Source organism: Tamandua tetradactyla, chromosome 12 (assembly GCF_023851605.1).
Source record: "Tamandua tetradactyla isolate mTamTet1 chromosome 12, mTamTet1.pri, whole genome shotgun sequence".
Lineage (NCBI taxonomy): Eukaryota > Metazoa > Chordata > Mammalia > Pilosa > Myrmecophagidae > Tamandua > Tamandua tetradactyla.
The window spans coordinates 16,005,799-16,024,322 of NC_135338.1; the positions used below are offsets into that span (position 1 = coordinate 16,005,799).

Here is an 18,524-nt window from a genome sequence, read left to right on the forward strand (position 1 = left end):
GGCTAGGCAGAGCGGCGGGGCAGCCGGCAGGCACAGGTGCCCGTCGCTCACCCATCGTCCTCCCCACAGCTGGCAGCAGAACTCGGCCAAGGCGCGCTCCGTGTGGGCACAGCGCGCCAGCCAGCTACGGCTGCAGAACCTGCGCGCCAGCTGCGAGGCCCCTACAGCGAGCTGGACCCTGAGGAGCGGCTGCTCTGGCCACCACGCTCCACCTGCGGCCCGACATGAAACCTGGACCGGCCCCTGGTGGCGTTGCCGGGCCGCGACGGCCCGCGCGCTCCCACGGGGGCCACGGCCCGGCCTGGTGCCTGTGGCTCCGACGCTGCCGAGCCCGCCCGGCCGCCGTGCACCCGGCCGACCCGCCCCGCAGGCACCACCGCCACCGTGACAAGGACAAGGCCCCGATCCCCGCGGCGGGGGGGGCAGGAGCGGAGCGAAGGCCCCAGGGCGGAGGGCAGGGAGCCCGGGGCCCGGGAGGAGCGGCCTCGGCCGCGCCGCAGCCACAGCAAGGAGGCCGCAGGCTCCCGGACCGCAGGGCTGAGCGCGCGCGGGGCCCGGGCCCGGAGGGCGGCCGGCGCCACCACCGCAGGGGCTCTCCGGAGGAAGCGCCCGAAAAGGAGCCGCGGCGCCACCGCGCCCACCGGCACGCGCCCGAGCGGGGCGAGGATGTCCCCGGTGCCGGGGCCAAGGCCGAGCGGCGGGCGCGGCAGCGCGGCGGCTCGCGGGCCGGCAACAGGGAGGCGGAGAGCGCCGAGGAGCCGGCGCGGTGGCACCGGCCGCGGCACAAGGCGTTGTCTGCCCGACTCCTTGGAGAAGGAGGTCGTGGAGAAGGAAGGCGAGGCTCTGGGCAAGGAGCAGGACGCCGGCCGGAACCATCAGCCCAGGTGAGTCCCTGGGCCCACAGGGGCGAGTCGGGGAGACAGCGGGGCAGCTCGGGTGTGGGGTGGAGACCTCCAGGCAGCCCGCCCTATCCCTTGCGGTGGTCTGCACGTACCTTTCAGGGCTAAGGTATGGAGCTTGCCAGACGGGTCTGATCATTGCAAGGAGCCCGGGAGGAAAAGAGGGCTTGTGGAGAGATTGTTGGGACTGGCTTGGGAGGCCCTGACTTGGGAATGGTAGGAGAGAATAAAGTGTCCAGGGAGAAGAGAAAATGAGGGAACACTGTGGAGGAGGGAGAGGTGGGAAAGAAGTATCCTGAGGGAGGCAGCCCCAGTGGGCTGGTCCTGGGCTGTGAGCACTTTGGGTCAAGGAGGCCTGGCTAAGCCAACCATCCTTATAAGCCCAGTGCATAGCTGGGAGGTCAGTGCAAGGCCTAACCTGGACTTTAGGAAGCATCAAACTCTAGGCGTCTTCATCCTGCAGAAGGCTTTGCTGCTCACGTGTGTGACGATGCCACTCTTGCCACCTTCCACACGCAAAGGCACAGAAGTGCACAGATGATATGAATTTTACGAAATGCCAGAGGAGCAGAGGAGGTGGTCAATGTTTTCTCAGTCTGGGTAGGGGACTAAGGAGCTGGGTTTGCATACTGAACAGGAGTCCGGGGCAGTGTCAGACCTTGGGATGTCATTCTTGGTTGCAGGGAGCCGCACTGCGACGTGGAGGCCAGTGGGATGATGGGTGTGGGCCCTGTGCACGCACTCCCCAGCACCTCTCTCCAGAAGGTGATGGAGCAGCCAGAAGATGGTGACAAGCAATGAAACATCTCTCGGATGGGCAGCCAGCCCTTGGACCCGAGTGCTACTATGCACACCCCAGTGATGCTGACAGGCCCTCCTGGAGAGAGCACGGTTGTCCCCAGTGAGTATCTCCCTGCTCCAGCAGGGCCCCCATCCTTCTCCGTTGGCAGCTGCCTGGGCACCCAGAGAACCAATGTGGTCACTCCCAGCTGGAGAGAAAGGCCTTTGCTGTCAACGCCTGTCCCTCTGTCCCTTGCTTCGAGGTGCCCAGAAGTAACTCAGGCTCTATTCTTGTCTTCCCAAAAGATTTGTAGGTTACTGGCTAAGTGCCAGTGCATGGTGAGGTGCTGGGGGACCAGCAGGAGGGAACAGTGGGTGCCAGGTGGGTGTCCAGTCTAGCTGAAGATGTACCACAATCATAGGTCTTTAGAGTTGTGCTCTAGAGTTACAAGGTTGTCTAAAGTTGTAAAAAAAAAACCCTTTTTTCCTTCCCAAATAAAATTTTTTTAATTAGAGAACTTGGCAGTGTTCAGAAAGATTATGGAGAAAATACTGAGTTCCCATACACTCACCCATATTTAAAAAAAAATTATTGATTAATCTTTACACACAGACATTCCATACGTAGTGTATAGTCAGTGGCTCACAATGTCATCACATCATCACCATGATCATTTTTTAGAACATTTACATCACTCCAGAGAAAGAAATAAAAACAAAAATGAAAACCTCATACATACCATACACCTTATCCCTCCCTCTCATTGACCACCAGTATTTCTATTTACCCAATTTATTTTACCCTTTATCCCCCATTATTTATTTATTTTTTCTTTTTATTTATTTTTCCTCACTGCCATTTTTAAAATTTTGCATTATTGTAGTACATTTGTTACAATTGAGAAAATATTATCATAATCACACTATTAAATATAGTTCATGGTTTAACATAGTTCACTTTTTGCATTGTCAGTTCAGTGGATTTTAAAAATTTTTTATTCTAGTTGTGTACGTGCGACATAGAATTTCTTCTTTAATCACGTTCAGATACGTAACTCAGTGCCATTAACTATGCTCACGTCATTGTGCCGCCATCACCGCCATCTATTATCAAAACTTTCCATCATCCCAAATAAAAATTGTTCATTTAAAAAAGTTTTTTATTGTGTAATAAAAGATTTAGACAAATGAAAGAAAAAGCAATAATTTTCAAAGTACTCTTTAACAGTTATTTACATAACAGATTTCAGACTTTGTCATGGGCTACCATTCCACTATTTCAGATTTTTCCTTCCAGCTACTTCAAAACACTGGAAACTAGAAGGAGAGTTAATGTAGTGATCCATCAGTTGTACGCGTTTGTTAAATCCTATTTTGTCTGTTATAACTCCTTCTCCTTTGATCCTTCTTCTAACCTATAGGGATCTTTAGGGAGTGCCCGTTCTGAATTTTTCACATTGAGAAGGGGTATCAACACTAAAGGATAGGGGGATGTAATTAATTGATAATCTTGGACAGCCTGGTCCCTCTGGGTTTCAGAATTTATGGCCTAGGAACCCTTTGGAAATTATGTGTTCCAGGAAAGCAAATTTTGTGCATGAAACCTTTATAGAGTCTCAGTTTGCACTCTAGGTGTTCTTAAGAGTTAACAGAAGTCATGTTGGTTGGCAAACCATGGCAGTTAGCACTGTCTAACTGAAGCTTGCAGAAGAGTAGCCTCCGGAATAGCCTCTCAAATCTATTTGATCTCTTAGCCACTTTCATTACCCTTTTTTTCTCCCTTTTGATCAGGAAAGCATTGTCAATCCTACAGTGCCAGGACCAGACTCATCCCTGGGAGTCACGCCCCACATTGTCAGGAGACTTTCATCCCTGAATGTCGTGTCCCATGGAGAGGGGACAGCAATGATTCTCCTTGCGGAGTTGGGCTTCGAGAGAGAGAGGCCATATCTGAGCAACAAAAGAGGTCCTTCAGAAGTAACCCTTAGGTCTCATTATAGGTGGTCTTAGTTTCTTCCCTACAGAAATAAGTTTCCTAAGGGCAAGCCTTAAAATCCAGGGCTTGGCCTATTTTCTAGGGAGTCCTCAGTGGTTGAGAGGGTACCTGGGTTTTCCCAGTTGGGAGGTTTAATAGTTTGAGTTTTTTTCCTTCAGACCCTCAAGAGGCTCTACCAATACTTTTTAATTATCAGTCCACCACAGTCTGAGATGTATCCTGGTATTATGTTAAGCTGTCTAGAATTACAAGCTCTCATTCCTGTTCTGGACTCCAGGAGTTTGGGTTGTTTAAATGAGCTATCCAGACAGGTTGATTTAGATTGTATGTTAAAGAAAATTTAGGTTCTACACATAATAAAGCTTTCAGCTTTTGATCTCATACAGTAGGTAAAGGTCTAAATGCTATACATTTTTTAAAAATTATGTATTTTTATTGATTTCTTTTTGTTAGGTTGTAGATTTACAAAAATATCATGCATAAAATACATTAAAAATGACATCTTCATACACTGCCCTATAACAGCTTGCCTTAGTGAAGTGTATTTATTATAATTCATGAAAGAATGTTTTATACTTGTACTATTAGCTATAGTTCATCATCCACAACAGGGTTCATTGTGTTGTACAGTCCTGTTTTTCCTTTTAATTTTCATTCTAGTAACATATATATGACTTAAAATTTCTCTTTTTAACCACATTCACATTTATAATTCAGTGCTGTTAATTATATTGACAATGCTGTGCTATCATCACCATCATCTATTCCCAAAACTTTGTAATCAAACCAAATAGAAATTCTGTAAAATTTAAACATTAACTACCCATTCCCTACCCCCAGTCCAGCCCCTGGTAACCTATATTCTAGATTCTGACTAGTTTTGCTTGTTCTAATTATTTCATATCAGTGAGCTCATACAATATTTGTCCTTTTGTATATGGCTTATTTCACTTAACATAATGTCTTCAAGGTTCATCCATGTTGTTGAATGAATCAGAACTTCATTCCTTTTTAATCCTGAATAATAATTTATTGTATGCCTATACCACATTGGGTTTATTCATGACTTGATGGACATGTGGGTCTCTTCCATCTTGTGGCAATTGTGAATAATTCCACTGTGAATATTGGCATGCAAATACCTGTTCAGGTCCCTGCTTTTGATTCTTTTGGGTATATATACCTAGTAGTGGGGTTGCTGGGTCATATGGTAATTCTGTACTTAACTTTCTGAAGAGTTTGAAACTATTCCACAGTGGCTATACCATTTTACACTCCCACCAGCGATAAATGAGTGTTCTATTTCTTTATATCCTAACACTTGTAATTTTCTGTTATTTTAATAGTAGCCATTCTAGTGGGTGTAAAATGGAATCTCATGATTTGGATTTGCATTTCCCTAATAGCTAATGCTGATGAGTATATTTTCACTGGCTTTTAAGCCATTTGGAAAAATGTCTATTCAAGTCTCTTGCCTGTTTTTAAATTGGATTGTTTTCTTTTTATAGTTGAGTTGAAGGATTTTTTTATATATTCAGAATATTAAACCCTTATTGGATACGTAGTGTCATGGTTAGGGACAGGTGTCAACTTGGCCAAGTTGTGGTACCTGTTCATCTGATTGGGCAAGCGCTGGCCTGTCTGTTGCAATGAGGACATTTCATAGGATTAGGTCATGATCACGTCAGCTACATCCACAGCTGATTCCATTTGTAATCAGCCAAAGGGGAGTGTCTTCTGCAATTAGTGATGCTAAATCCAATCATGGGAAGCTTTTTAAGGAGGACTCAGAGGAGACAGGTTCCATTCCTGCTTTGGCTGGTGAGCCTCTCCTGTGGAGTTCATCCAGGCCATCCATCAGAGTCATCAGCTTCGCAGCCTGCCCTGTGGATTTTGGACTCTGCATTCCTACGGTCATGTGAGACACTTTCATAAATTTTATATTTGCAAGTGTTCCCTGTTGATTCTGTTTCTCTAGAGAACCCTAACTAATACACGTAGTTTCCAAGTATTTTCTCCTGTTGTGTAGGTTATCTTTTCACTTTTGTGATGAAGTCCTTTGATGTACAAAAGTTTTAAGTTTTGAGGAGGTACCACTGATCTTTTTCTTTTGTTGCATGTGCTTTGGGTGTTAAAGTTTAAGAAACCATTGCCTAACACAAGATCCTTAAGGTGCTTATGATGCTTCCTTATGTTTTCTTCTAGGAGTTTTACAGTCCTGGTTTGTATATTTAGGTCTTTAATTCATTTTGAGTTAATTTTTATATATGGTGTGAGATAGGGATCCTCCTTCATTCTTTTACATATGGGTAACCTGCTCTCCCAGCACCATTTGTTGAAGAGACTGTTCTTTCCCAATTGAGTGGACCTGGCAGCCTTGTCAAAATCAATTGGCTACAGACTTGAGGGTCTATCTCTGTATTAGTTAGGGTTCTCTAGAGAAACAGAATCCACAGGGAACACTTGCAAATATAAAATTTATGAAAGTGTCTCACGTGACCGTAGGAATGCAGAGTCCAAAATCCACAGGGCAGGCTGCGAAGCCGACGACTCCAATGGATGGCCTGGATGAACTCCACAGGAGAGGCTCACCAGCCAAAGCAGGAATGCAACTTGTCTCCTCTGAGTCCTCCTTAAAAGGCTTCCCATGATTGGATTTAGCATCACTAATTGCAGAAGACACTCCCCTTTGGCTGATTACAAATGGAATCAGCTGTGGATGTAGCTGACGTGATCATGACCTAATCCTATGAAATGTCCTCATTGCAACAGACAGGCCAGCACTTGCCCAATCAGATGAACAGGTACCACAACTTGGCCAAGTTGACACCTGTCCCTAACCATGACAATCTCCAAACTCTCAATTTGATTCCATTGGTCTATATATCTATCCTTTCAAGCACTGTAGCTTTGTAATAACCTTCAAAGTCAGGAAGTCTGAGTCTTCCACTTTTATTCTTTTTCAAGATGTTTTTGGCTATTTAGGGCCCTTTACCATTCCAAATAATTTTGGTAATTGGCTTTCATTTCTGCAAAGTAGACTGTTGTCATTTTGATCAGGATTGCATTAAATCTGTAAATCATTTTGGGTAGAATTGACATCTTAATAATATTTAGTCTTCCAATCCATGAGCCTAGAATGTCCTTCCATTTACTTAACTCTTTTTTAAATTTCTTTTAGCAAAGTTTTGTAATTTTCCATATGTAAGACCCTTTACATTGTTGGCTAAATTTATTTGTAGATATTTGATTCTTTTGGTTGCTATTGCAAATGAAATTTTTTCTTCATTTACTCCTCAGTTTGCTCATTACTGGTGTGTAGAAACACTAATGATTTTCGTGTGTTCTTCTTGTACCCTGACAATTTGCTGAATTTCTTTAGTAGCTCTAGGAGCTTTTGGGGGGAGGATTTTTTAAAAACTTTTTAAAAAGTTTTGGTGTAGGTTATAGTTCCACGATTTTTCATTTTTTCTTCTAGCTGCTCTAAGACACTATAGACCAGCAGAAATATCAATATAATAATTCAGCACTTTGTTCATTTGTTAAATCCTGTCTTCTCTGTTATACTCCTCCTTCTCTTTAAATATGTTGTTGGCAAGTTATGATAGGTAGCAATGTCCAACTCCAGCATACGTACAAGTAACCTCTAGTGTAGCCTCTTGATTCTATTTGAAATCTCTCATCCACTGATATTTTATTTGTTACACTTCTTTTCCCCCATTTTGGTGATCTTGTAGCTTTGTTGTAGATTTTTCTGGACTTTCTTTATATATAGGATCATGCCATCTGCAAATAGTGAAAGTTTTACTTCCTCCTTTCCAATTTGGATGTTTCATTTCTTTTTCTTGCTTGATTGCTCTGGTTAGAACTTCCAATATAATTTGAATTACAGTGGTGAGCGCCTCTTTGTCTTGTTCCAGATCTTAGAGGGAAAAGCTTTCAGTCTTTCACTATTGAGTATGATGTTAGCAGTGGTTTTGTCATAAATACCCTTTATCATGATGAAAAAGTTTTCTTCTGTTCCTATCTTTGAAACTGTTTTTATTAAGAAAAGATACTGGATATTGTCACATGCCTTTTCTGTATCAATCAGGATGATCATGTGGTTTTTTTCCCTTTCATTTTGTTAATGTTGTGTATTACTTTAATTGATATTCTTATGTTGCATACCTTGCATACCTGGGATAAATCCCACTTGATCATGGTGTATAGTTATTTTAACTATACACTGCTCCTCCTGGCCGAGCCCCACGCCCCTAGACACACAAAGCTGGGCTCAGAACCCCAACCCTGAACCCGGGAAAGCACAGTCAGTGCCTGGGGCAGCCCTGGACTGGGGTCCCTGGGAGGGGCGGCCGGAGGGGCTTCTGAGGCTGTGGCAGAGGCAAGTGGAACTGGTGCCCCCCGCCCAGCACCAGCTAGGTGCTACCGTGCTCTGGTTTCTTGTTGGAGGGCCTGGGCCTGTCTCGGGGAGTCCCCGGGGGTCCCAGCACCCTGTACCCCTGGCACCAGGTGCCCAGGCGTGTGCGGAGAGCTTGGGTCATCCCCTCCATCAGCGTGTCTGAAAACTACAAGTGCATCCCTTACACCCTGGTGCAGGTGAGGGGCAGGGGGCACAGGGCGGGACGTGCAGGGCAGGAGCTGAGGTGTCCTCTTCGTCCCTCAAAGGTCTGCATGGAGGCTCTGTCCACTCCCATCCCACCCCCACTCCTGTTCCCAAATGTCTTCTGGGAACCCTGGGCCCAGCTCCCCCCGTCTCCCCCAGGGCTTTCTTGTTCTGGGCTGAAAGCAGGGCTCAGACCTCCCCACAACCAGGGCCATGCACCCCTGCACTCCCTCTGCCCCAAGGGTGTTCCCCCGTGGGCACACTCCTGTGACACACTCCCCCTCCGTACATGCTCCCCCCTCCCTGTGCACATGCTCCCCCTGCATACACCCTCCCCTGTGCACACCTCCCTTGTGCACACGCTCCCCTTTGCACACACTCCCACTTTGCACATGCTCCCCCATGCACACTCTCTCCCCGCCGCTGCACACACTCCCCCATGGACCCACAGATTCGGGTGAGGCCCTAGAGACCAGAGCCCACATCTGCCTAGGCTGTGTCCTGGGGGAGGCTTCAGGACCCCCCTGTGCCAGCACCACTCTGGATTGGGGTTGAGGTACCCCCCCCCCCAGGCCCGGGGTGCCTGCATCTCCCTGCCCTCAGTACGGAGGGGCCCCCAATCCTCTCCTTGCCCGTCTCCCCGCTCAGATCAAGTCTGACAAGCAGCAGCTGGGCAGCATCATCTACAGCATCCAGGACCCCGGTGTGGACAAGGAGCCCTGGGGCATCTTCTCCATCGACAAGTTCCCTGGGAAGGTCTTCCTCAACGCCACGCTGGACTGCCAGAAGACCAATTGCTTCAAGGTGGGCCGCGTGGGGAGCCCAGGTTCCATCCCAGGTTCCGCCTCATCCCTGAAGGGGCTGAGACCTTGGACCCGCCAAGCCCATGGCTTTCGGGACTGCTGCTCCTGTGGCACGGCCCCTGGAGGGGGCGAGCTCAGGCCCCAGGAGACGGTGCCCCAGGGATCCCGGGAAGTTGGGTAGAGCCACAAGCAACTGCCTTTTGATTCTCGGGGTGGGACTGGCCCCAGGGAGTTGCTCACAAGATCTGCCCCTGGGGGCTCGGGATTCTGGGGACCAAGGTGAGCTCCAGAGGGCGGAGGCCAGGAGGGGTGCCTGCTGGGGGGAAGAACCCCCACACCATCCTGCAGACGGTGGCCTGCCCTGGGCTGGGGAGAGGGGACTGCCCCCTGCGCTTCTCGGGAGGCATAAGACCCTTTTATGTGCCCTCAGTCTTCCTTCAGGCTTTGAGAGAACTCCTGATACTACACAGAGGACATGGAGTGTTTTCTTTTTCCTGGATATTCTATCATCCCCGTTCTCCAAAAAATAGAAGGCAGTTTAATTTAAATGTTCACGTATGCAGGGGAATTTAAAATAAACTTCAAGTGGAACCAAAACCATGTAGAGAAAGGGAGAGAGGCAGGACATGAGTGAATCCCTTCAGTCCAGCACTGAATGAGCTTCCTGGTGGCCAAGGCAAGCAGAGAAGTAGACAGTATCCTTGCTAAGAGAAAGCAGGCTCTTCTTCGGAGGAAGGGCCCACGTGCTGGGACAGGCCCCCACGCAGTGCCATTTCACACCTAAGTTGGCAGTGCCCCACTGGAGGCAAAGCTTGCCCTTACTGCCCTTTCGCATGATCCTGATGGGGTCACCCAAACGTGGGACCCCATGCCAGCCCTTGCTTCCTGCCTGACCAGCTAACGGCCTTTGCCCTGGACCTGGGAGGATCCATTCTGGAGGATCCCATGGACCTGGAGATTGTCCTTGTGGATCAGAACGGCATCCGGCCCATCTTCCAGGAGGAGGTGTTCACTGGCCACGTGCTGGAGACTGCCGCCCCAGGTGAGAAGGGGGAGGTGCCCAGGTGTGAAGGGGATGGCACCCCGGGTAAGAAGGGAGAGGCTCCACCCCAGGTGAGAAGGGGGAGGTGCCCTGGGTGAGAAGTGGGAGGTGCCCAGGTGAGAAGGGAGAGGTGCCCAGGTGAAAAAGGGGAGGTGCCCAGGTGTGAAGGGGGAGGCACCCCGGGTAAGAAGGGAGAGGCGCCACTCCAGGTGAGAAGGGGGAGGTGCCCAGGTGAGAAGGGAGAGGCGTCCCAGGTAAAAAGGGAGAGATGCCCAGGTAAGAAAGGGGGAGGTGCCCAGGCTAGGGTGGAGGTTCTCAGGAGAGAAGGGAGAGGTCCCGCCCCAGGTGAGAAGTGAGAGACATCCAAGTGAGAAGGGGGGAGTGCTGTCCCAGGTGAGGCTGGAGCCTTGAGGCCCCCCACCAGGGAGAGGGTGCCCTCTGCTAAGGAGCTCTGGGTGGGTCAGAGGTTCAGGATCTCCCTTGGGTGGGAATTTCAGAGGTTCTTCAAAGACTCTAACCCTAAGTAGAGTCATCAGGACCAAGAGAATTTCCACAAGTCAGGCCACTTTCCAGGTTGACATACATTTCAAACCTGAAATACAAGGGGAGGGTTGGTGGACGCAGCCCTCGGGTTGCTTTGTAACAGGGCATCTGGACTGCAGACAGGCCACAGCTCCCCTGGCAGAGAGCCCCGAGGCCCCCCAGGGCTGCTCCTTCCTGCCTCCCTGTCCAGGCAGGGCCACTCCCGACACATTCTGGGCAGTGGAAGGCTGGAAACCCTCTTTTCTATCCGTGCTTATGCCACCTCATCTTTTCTTCTGTTTGTTTTTTCCAGGCAGTTCTTTATCTTTTTGTTTAACTTTTTAAAAGAAAACAGTTATTTATTTAGACATAATTTCACAGTTACAGAAAAATTACAGAGGATTCCTATGCGCATTTCACAGCTTTAACCATTTTTCTTGTTTACTCCCCCCACCCTTTCCTTCTCTCCCTCTCCATCTCTCTTTTTCCCTGAACTCCCGGTGATGCCGTGAGCTGCCTTTCTATTTCCTACTATCCCAGCCACGATCGATGGTGAAAGTCAGGGGTTTACCATCAGCACACGCACCTAACCCTAATCCTAACCCTAACCCTAACCCCAACCCTAACCCCAACCCGAACCCTAACCCTAACCCAACCCCCACCCTAAACCCTAATCCTATCCCCAACCCTAACCCTACCCCAACCCTAACCCTAACCCTCCCATCTGCCGCCCTCTGCAGAACGGCCCGGCGGCCCCACGCACCTATTTTCAGCAAAAGTGGCACCACTTGGTGCACTGCCTGCAGCGTGCGGCTTCTTCTGCCTCCTTTAATCTGGTCTGTTTTCCCAGCCCCGTCCCCCAATCCCCGTCCCCTCTGCGCGGGCTCTGTTGATTGACGGGCCTCGGGCTGCTGCGATTCGGCTCCGTGTCCCTATGTCCCCAGCTTGCTTCTCTTCTCCGGCCACCGAGCAGCGGCACGGCTGCGGGGAACCGTGTCTGCCCGACCGGCACGGGCCACAAGCCCAGGTGGGAGCGCCTGGCCCAGGGCCCCCAGCTGGGGGCTGTGCGGCTCGACGGTCCCCACCTCATGCTCCAGCTAGGCCTTCACCCCAGCGGCCCCTACCCCTGGACCCTGCCGGCAGCGCTGCTGTGCACGGGGCCCATCCGGCTGGCGCTGGTGGGGCTGCTTCTCTCGCGTGTGCTTGGGGCTGGTCCCCCCACCCCGTGCCCCCAGCACCCCCACCCCCGCATCCCGGGCAAGGAGGCTGCTGTGCGGGAGGAGCACCCTGTGCCCCCAGCTGTGTGCTTCCTGCCCCCCTGCTGGTTTAGTGTCTCACACCTCAGGCAGGTGGGCGGGGTGTGGTGGCGGCCCTGTGCCCCAGGTGAGGACAGCTGCAGGGAGATTGGCTGCAGCCCCCTCTCCTGCGAGCTGGCCCAGAGCTGCCCGGGTCTCGGGCGGCATATGCCATGCAGCTGAGGTGGGAGCTGGGGGCCTGGGGGCCTGCTCTTCTCAGCCCCTCGGCCATCTTCCAGGGAACCCCTTTGTGAAGGGCTTGGGGTCACGCAGGTGGAAGGAGACACCAGCCTCACCCACTTGGCCTGAGCCAGGCCAAGGCCCGTGTGGCTTGGGGAGAGGTGCCCGGAGGCCAGGGCTGCACCCAGCACCCAGAGCCGACCGCTGCCAGCAGTACGGGCCCCCAGGCCCCACGACACCCTGAGCTTGGCCCCAGCACCTCCTGCCCCCACGCACCCCCTATTCTTCTCAGGCACCTTCGTGACCCGGTCCGAGGCCATGGATGCTGACAACCCCAAAAGGGACAACGCGGCGCTGCAGTACTCCATCGTGCTGCAAGGGGGATCCAAGCCCTTCAGCATCAACGAGCTCACAGGCGAGATCCGCACCATGCAAGTGGGGCTGGACAATGAGGTGAGCCCCCCACGACCGGCCACGCAGTCTGCCTGCCTGTGGATGTGGCCCTCCAGGCACCTCTCTTGTTTGTGCTTCTGTCCAGAGTCCCCACCAGGGCTCCCAGCCCCAGTTCAGCCTCATCTTAACTAGATGACTTCTGCAAAGACCCTCTTTCCAAACAAGGCCACCCCCATGGCACCTGGGGTGAGGACACGGACCTGTCTTTTGGGGGGACACTGTCCACCCCACCTCCCAAGATGCTGCGAATGCCTGGCCGCTGGCTGTGGACTCATTCCCAGCCCAGTCAGAGTCTGGTCTGGCCATGTGCTGCCTTCAGTGGGGACAGTGACCAGGGGAAGAGCCCAAGTCCTAGGGGAGTGTGTCTTCCCATCCGCCTGCTGAGCACATGACAGGGCCCCTCCCTTCGCGTGACACACTCTGGAGTGACTAATTTCTGTCTGCCTGTTCATCTGTCTGTCCTTTGTGCATCTCTGCTTCCTATTGGGACACCTACTGCTCCTGCTGCCTGAAGATTCCTCTTGGGAAACCTTCCTGAGACCTGGCCCAGCCTCAGTTTACCCACAGCTGCCCGGCATGGAGCTCTGTCTGGTCACTTGCTGTCTGTGTGGGCCTTGTCCATTTCTTTTGGCCTCTGCCACAAAATCATGGTCCCCAGGGGCAGGGACCAGTGTGTCAGTGCTGGCCTGGCCCGCCTCATGGACCATGTCTATGATTCTACGCAGCATGGCCCCTGGGCTCCTAGTCGGCAGCTCACAGCGTGTCATTGCCTGGACACAGGGTGGGATGCTCAGACTTGGGGGCCTCAGGACACTTGTAGGGCTGCCCTGGAGGAACTGACCCCCCCAACCTGAAGGGTCCCCAGCGCCCTCTCATGCCACTGCCTGTCCCCCAGGTGGTCGACGTGGACAACCTGACCCTGCAGGTGGCCGACATGTCTGGGGATGGCCTCACTGCCATGGCCTCTGCCCTCATCACCTTTGATGACATCAATGACCATGTTCCTGAGTTCACCAGGGATGAGGTGACCCCCAGGGCTGCCCTGTGGGAGGCACAGAGTCCCAGTGTGGGGCCAAAGACGAGAGACTGGAGGGGTGTCTGGGAGCCCAGGGGCTGGGAGCAGGGGCTGGTTTTCCCCAGACCCCTGCTGTGGGGTTGGGCGCCCTGCCTCCCGGGAGTAGGGAGCTCCCCAGCATCTGCATACACAGAGGCTCATGGGGCTGCCCGGGGGCGTGGAGAAAGTGAGGAAGCAGTTAGGGCGTCTTCCCCGCAGTGTGGGGGTGCAGAGGGGAGCTGGGAGAAGGGCGTCTGGACCGAGGTGAGTGACCCCTGGCATCCAGGCTGTGGGAGGCCCCCACTCTGTAATCCTGCAGGTAACTGGGGCACCTTCCTCAGTTTTTCTTGGAGGCAGTGGAGGCTGTGAGTGGCTTGGATGAGGGTCGGCTCAAGGTGCAGGATGCAGATCTGCCAGACTCCCCCAACTGGGTGGCCAGCTTCTCCATCCTGAAGGGTGACCCCGACGGCCACTTGGCCATCCGCACAGACCCAGGGACCAATGCTGTCATCCTGTCTGTGGCAAAGGGGGGGGCACCCCATCCTGTGTGGTGTGGAGGGCAGGGGGTGGCAGGGAAGCCCATTTCTGAGTTGCCAGCACTGACATGAGGAAAGGACTCAGGGGTGCAGATTCTGGGTGTGTCCTCAGGAGAGGGGAGAAGGTGCAGCCCCAGGACCTGCTCCCCCCACCGTTCTGCGTGTGTTGCCAGGCAGAATCGACATAGGTGGGCCATGCGGTGCACCTCTGCAAGCAGGGCTCGGCCTGAGGCACAGCCAGGGGTGGCTGTGTACGCATGTGTACACACACATGCGCAGACATACATGGACATGTAAGTACACACACATAAAGGGATTTGCTGTTGGGAATGGGCCTGGCAATGGTGGGGGACAGGCGCGGCTGGGGCGCGAGCTGGGCCCTACCTGCGAGCTGGTGACTGCTCAGAGCCACAGTGCACCTGTGCAGCCGCCTACCTGTGGAGCTGACCTCGTGGCACCCAGCAGATTTGGTTGGGGAGGTGGCTACCTGTCCTATTATTTTTACCTTTGTGCACACTTTTTATTTTTCAAGGTTAGAAGGGGAAGGACAGACTGCAGGGCTCTCAGCACAAGTCCGGGAACTGCCGCCCTGGGCCTTGGCCATCTCGGGCCTGCCCCGGGATAGGGTGGGTGCCCACGTGCCAGGCAGACGCCATCAGCCCTGCTCCTCCCACAGCCCCTGGCCCATGAGAGCTGCGCGCTCCACCAGCTCCGTGTGGCAGTGCAGAACGAGGCCCCGCTGCATGTGGCCGCCCCAAAAGCCAGGCGGGGCCAGGTCGCAGTCAGCGTGCAGGTGCAGGATGCCAACGAGGCCCCCGAGTTCCTGGAGAACCCACTTCGGACCAACCTGGCTGAGGGGGCGGCCCCGGGGACCCACGTGGCCATCTTCTCTGCCCGAGACCCCGACACCCAACACCTGCAGAGGCTCAGGTGGGGGCACCTGCATTTGTTGGGCTGAGGCGGTTGGGGGCACAGACGGCCTCAACCCTCCTTCCTGGCCAGGCCCAGGGCCCAGGTGCCTGGGCGGTGGGGGGCATGTGGAGTGCCCTGGAGCCCCGGAGCAGGATGGGATCCGTTCACAGGGGCCGCCTTAGCCAGTCAGTTCCTACCAGCCAGTCTGTCTGAGCTGCGTGGGCATCCACCTGGGAGTCCTGGCCGCCTCCCACCCCCACCTCCCCAGAAGTACTAGCGCCAGCTGAGGGCCGAGGGGGCCAGCCTGGGGAGCTGAGGAAGACCCTGATGGGGGGAGACTCAGGGCCGCCCCACCCGCCCCCAGCTACTCCAAGGACTATGGAACCCAAGGACTAGCTGCAGATGACCCGAGCCGCGGGCCGGGTCCAGATGCGGCGCGTGCTCAGCCCTGCCTCCCCCTTCCTCAGGAGCGGCTGGTACCGGGGCATCATCTTGGCCAGCGATGACGGTGAGTGGCCGCGCGGGTGGGGCGCCGCCGGGGCACCCCCTTAGAGTGGGGGCACGCCGAGCCCAGCCGGTGCCCCTGCCCGCAGCCTCCCCGCTGCGCATGGCCACAGGCACCCTGTCCATCTCGAGATCCAGGAGGTGAATGACCACGCGCCCGTGCTGAGCCTGCCAGCCGGCAGTCTGTGCGGCGACCCCGGCCGGGGCCCCGGCCTCCTGCTCGGGGCCAAGGTCGAGGACCTGCTCCTGCACGCGGCCCCCTTCCACTTTCAGCTGAGCCCCGGAGTCCCCAAGCTCGCCTGCCACTGGAGCGTCACGCAGGTTAACGGAGAGGCCCAGAATCCGGGGACCCGCCCGAGAGGAGGCGCGGGGCGCACCGTCCGCTGACGGCAACCCCCGTCCCCGCAGCGAGCCACGCGCGGCTGCGGCCGCGGCTCCGTGTCTCCGAGGGGCTGCACCACCTCAGCCTGCTGCTCCGGGACTCGGGACAGCCGCCCCGGCAGCGCCAGCAGCCCCTGAACGTGACTGTGTGCCGCTGCGCCCAGGACAGCGCCTGCCTGCCCGCCAACAACCCGCGCCGGGGCGCCGGCCTCAGCCTTGGGGCCCTACTCATCGCGCTGGCCAGCACCGCCCTGCTGCTGCGTGAGCCCCGCCCCTTCCTGTCCCGCCCCCTCCCTCCCGTCGGCCTCAGCCTATGCGCCCTGCTCGCTGCTCTGGCCAGTGCCGCCCTGCTGCTGCGTGAGCCCCACCCTGTCCCCCTCCTCCAGGCCCCTCCCCCTCCTGCTGGCCCCAGCCTCCCGCCGATTGCTCCTTCTCCTGGCTGCCCTCCTGGGGAGGTTCCGCCGGCATCTTCTGGACAAAACCCTTTTTGCACAGGCCACTGGACGACCCACGGGACAACGGCCTGGACTACCACGAGTAGGGGGGCGGGGAGGACGAACATGTGAGGGGCAGGGTGGCGTGGGTGCCGAGTCTGAGGAAGGGCTGCCTCGATCTGGCCAGGAGCCCCGGGCCAGTCCTTTCCTGGAGCCCATTCGGGCTGCCCAGAGACTCAGCATGGGGCCCCCGCCTGTGGTCCAGGGTTTGCTCCCCGCAGGATGCCTATGAGATAAACCAGCTGTGCCACCCAAAAGGGCTGAGGGCCCTGGGTGTCCCTCTGGGGTGGCCAACCCTGCGCTGTGATGCCCCATTCAGCCACAGCCCCCCCACCAGCCACCCTGAGGGCTGCCCAGCAGCCCCTTCGACATTGCCGACTTCGTCCGTGAGGTAGGTGTTCCTGGGAGCCGTGTGCACATGCACACTCACACAGTGCACTCAGAAAACGACATGCACACTGACATGCTCCTGAGAACAAGCCCCCACACCCTGTCAGTCAGAAGGGAAGGGGGGACGCAGAGGCAGGGCAGAGGGGCCTTGGGCGGCCCCTGAGGATGTGAGGGTTCCAGAGCAGCAGCCACCCAGACTGGTGGGGGAGCAGTCCCGTGGGGGAGAGCAGGGCAGGGCTGCCCTCTGCCCGGCACTGACAGGGGACAGATTGTCACAGTTGGGTGTGGCATGGGCAGCCAGACACCCAGGGCAGGCCTGGTCTGGGACCTGGCATCGGCCCTAGCCTCCCACCTCTACCTTGGAGGCCCAGTAGGGAGTATATGCGCATGGGTGGCCATGCCATGCTGGTGCTGGGTGCCACCCAAGCCCCCAGGGCTGTTTTGAGGTCCTCACTCGCTGTCAGCAGGAGCCTGGCATCTGGGTGGCTCCTCTGGGCACCACAAGGCTGACTCCCTGCCCCTGGCCGGGAGATGTCCCGAACAACATGGGAAACCAAACGCTGGGGGGCAGGGGGCTGTCCACGGGCCTCCTCTCCCTGCAAGGGGCAAGCAGGGGTGCAGGCTGTGGGACCAGCCAGGAGGCTGGGGAGATGCAGGGGTGGGGTGGGGGCAGGTTTTCCGGCTGGAGTGGGCATGGGGCTGAGATCAGTCCCATCTCATAGTGAGGCACCAAGGGGCTGGGGAGGAAGACGAGCTGCCCGAGTGAATCTGAATCCTGAGTGGGCACTCCTGACAGTGATGCAGTACCCCGTGCCCCAGCCACCTCTTGATGCCCCATCGGGCAGTGCCCATGCCCCTGGCTGACCTGGAGAAGGGGCCCTGCCACCTGACCTGAGTGGCTGCAGCATGGGAAGATGGTGCAGGGCCAGCCAGGGCTTGAGCTCCCTGGGGCCTCTCCGCCAGAAAGAGGGGGTGACGCCAGCATCCCCTCCTAAGACACAGCCCTCATCTATAACTATGAAGGGGACGGCTCTGTGGTGGGAATGCTGCGCTCCATCCTCCCCAGCCTGGTGACGAAGACCAGGGTTGCAACTACTTTCGGGACTGGGGTCCCCACTTCACTCGGCTGGTGGACATATATGACCATTCATGTCAGGCCAGGAGACAGCTGCTGGCCACAGTCTTCCCAAGCCAGGGAGGCAGGAGGCTACCTCCTGTGGGCACCTGAACCCACCTGCCCAAAGCCAAAGAGCCGGGAGCACCGTCCCCCGGAACCAGGGGCACATGTGACCATGGGGGACCCTGGCTGGAGCTGGACCAGGTCCCAGTGTCAGAACCAGAAACGTGGGCATAGGGCAGCCAGGGTGGGATCGCAGCACCTCCAGGGCCGGGCAGTCCCACTCCCAGCTGCCCCGCTGGGAGCACAGTCCCCCACTGTCCCCTTTGCCTCACCACTCTCACAGCCCCCGCCTGCCTCTGAAAGCATGCCGCCATTTTTGCCGAATTTGAATAAAAAACCTGGTAGTCTCTACGAGGTGGACCCTGGCCTCCAGCGCCACAATGCCCCCAAGTGGGGTTTCCAGGGGTCAGCCTGGAGGGGAGCTCCCAGCCTCATACCTTCCCAAGTTGCCCCAACTCCGGGATCAGTGCCAAAGTCAGGTCGTGAGACGGGGGGGG

General features: G+C 55.2%; 1 pseudogene; it reads left to right on the plus strand.

Moving 5' to 3' along the window:
• The first annotated feature begins 224 nt into the window (after nucleotides 1-224).
• On the plus strand, nucleotides 225-18,468 carry LOC143651328 (cadherin-15-like; annotated as a pseudogene).
• Nucleotides 18,469-18,524: the final 56 nt, after the last annotated feature.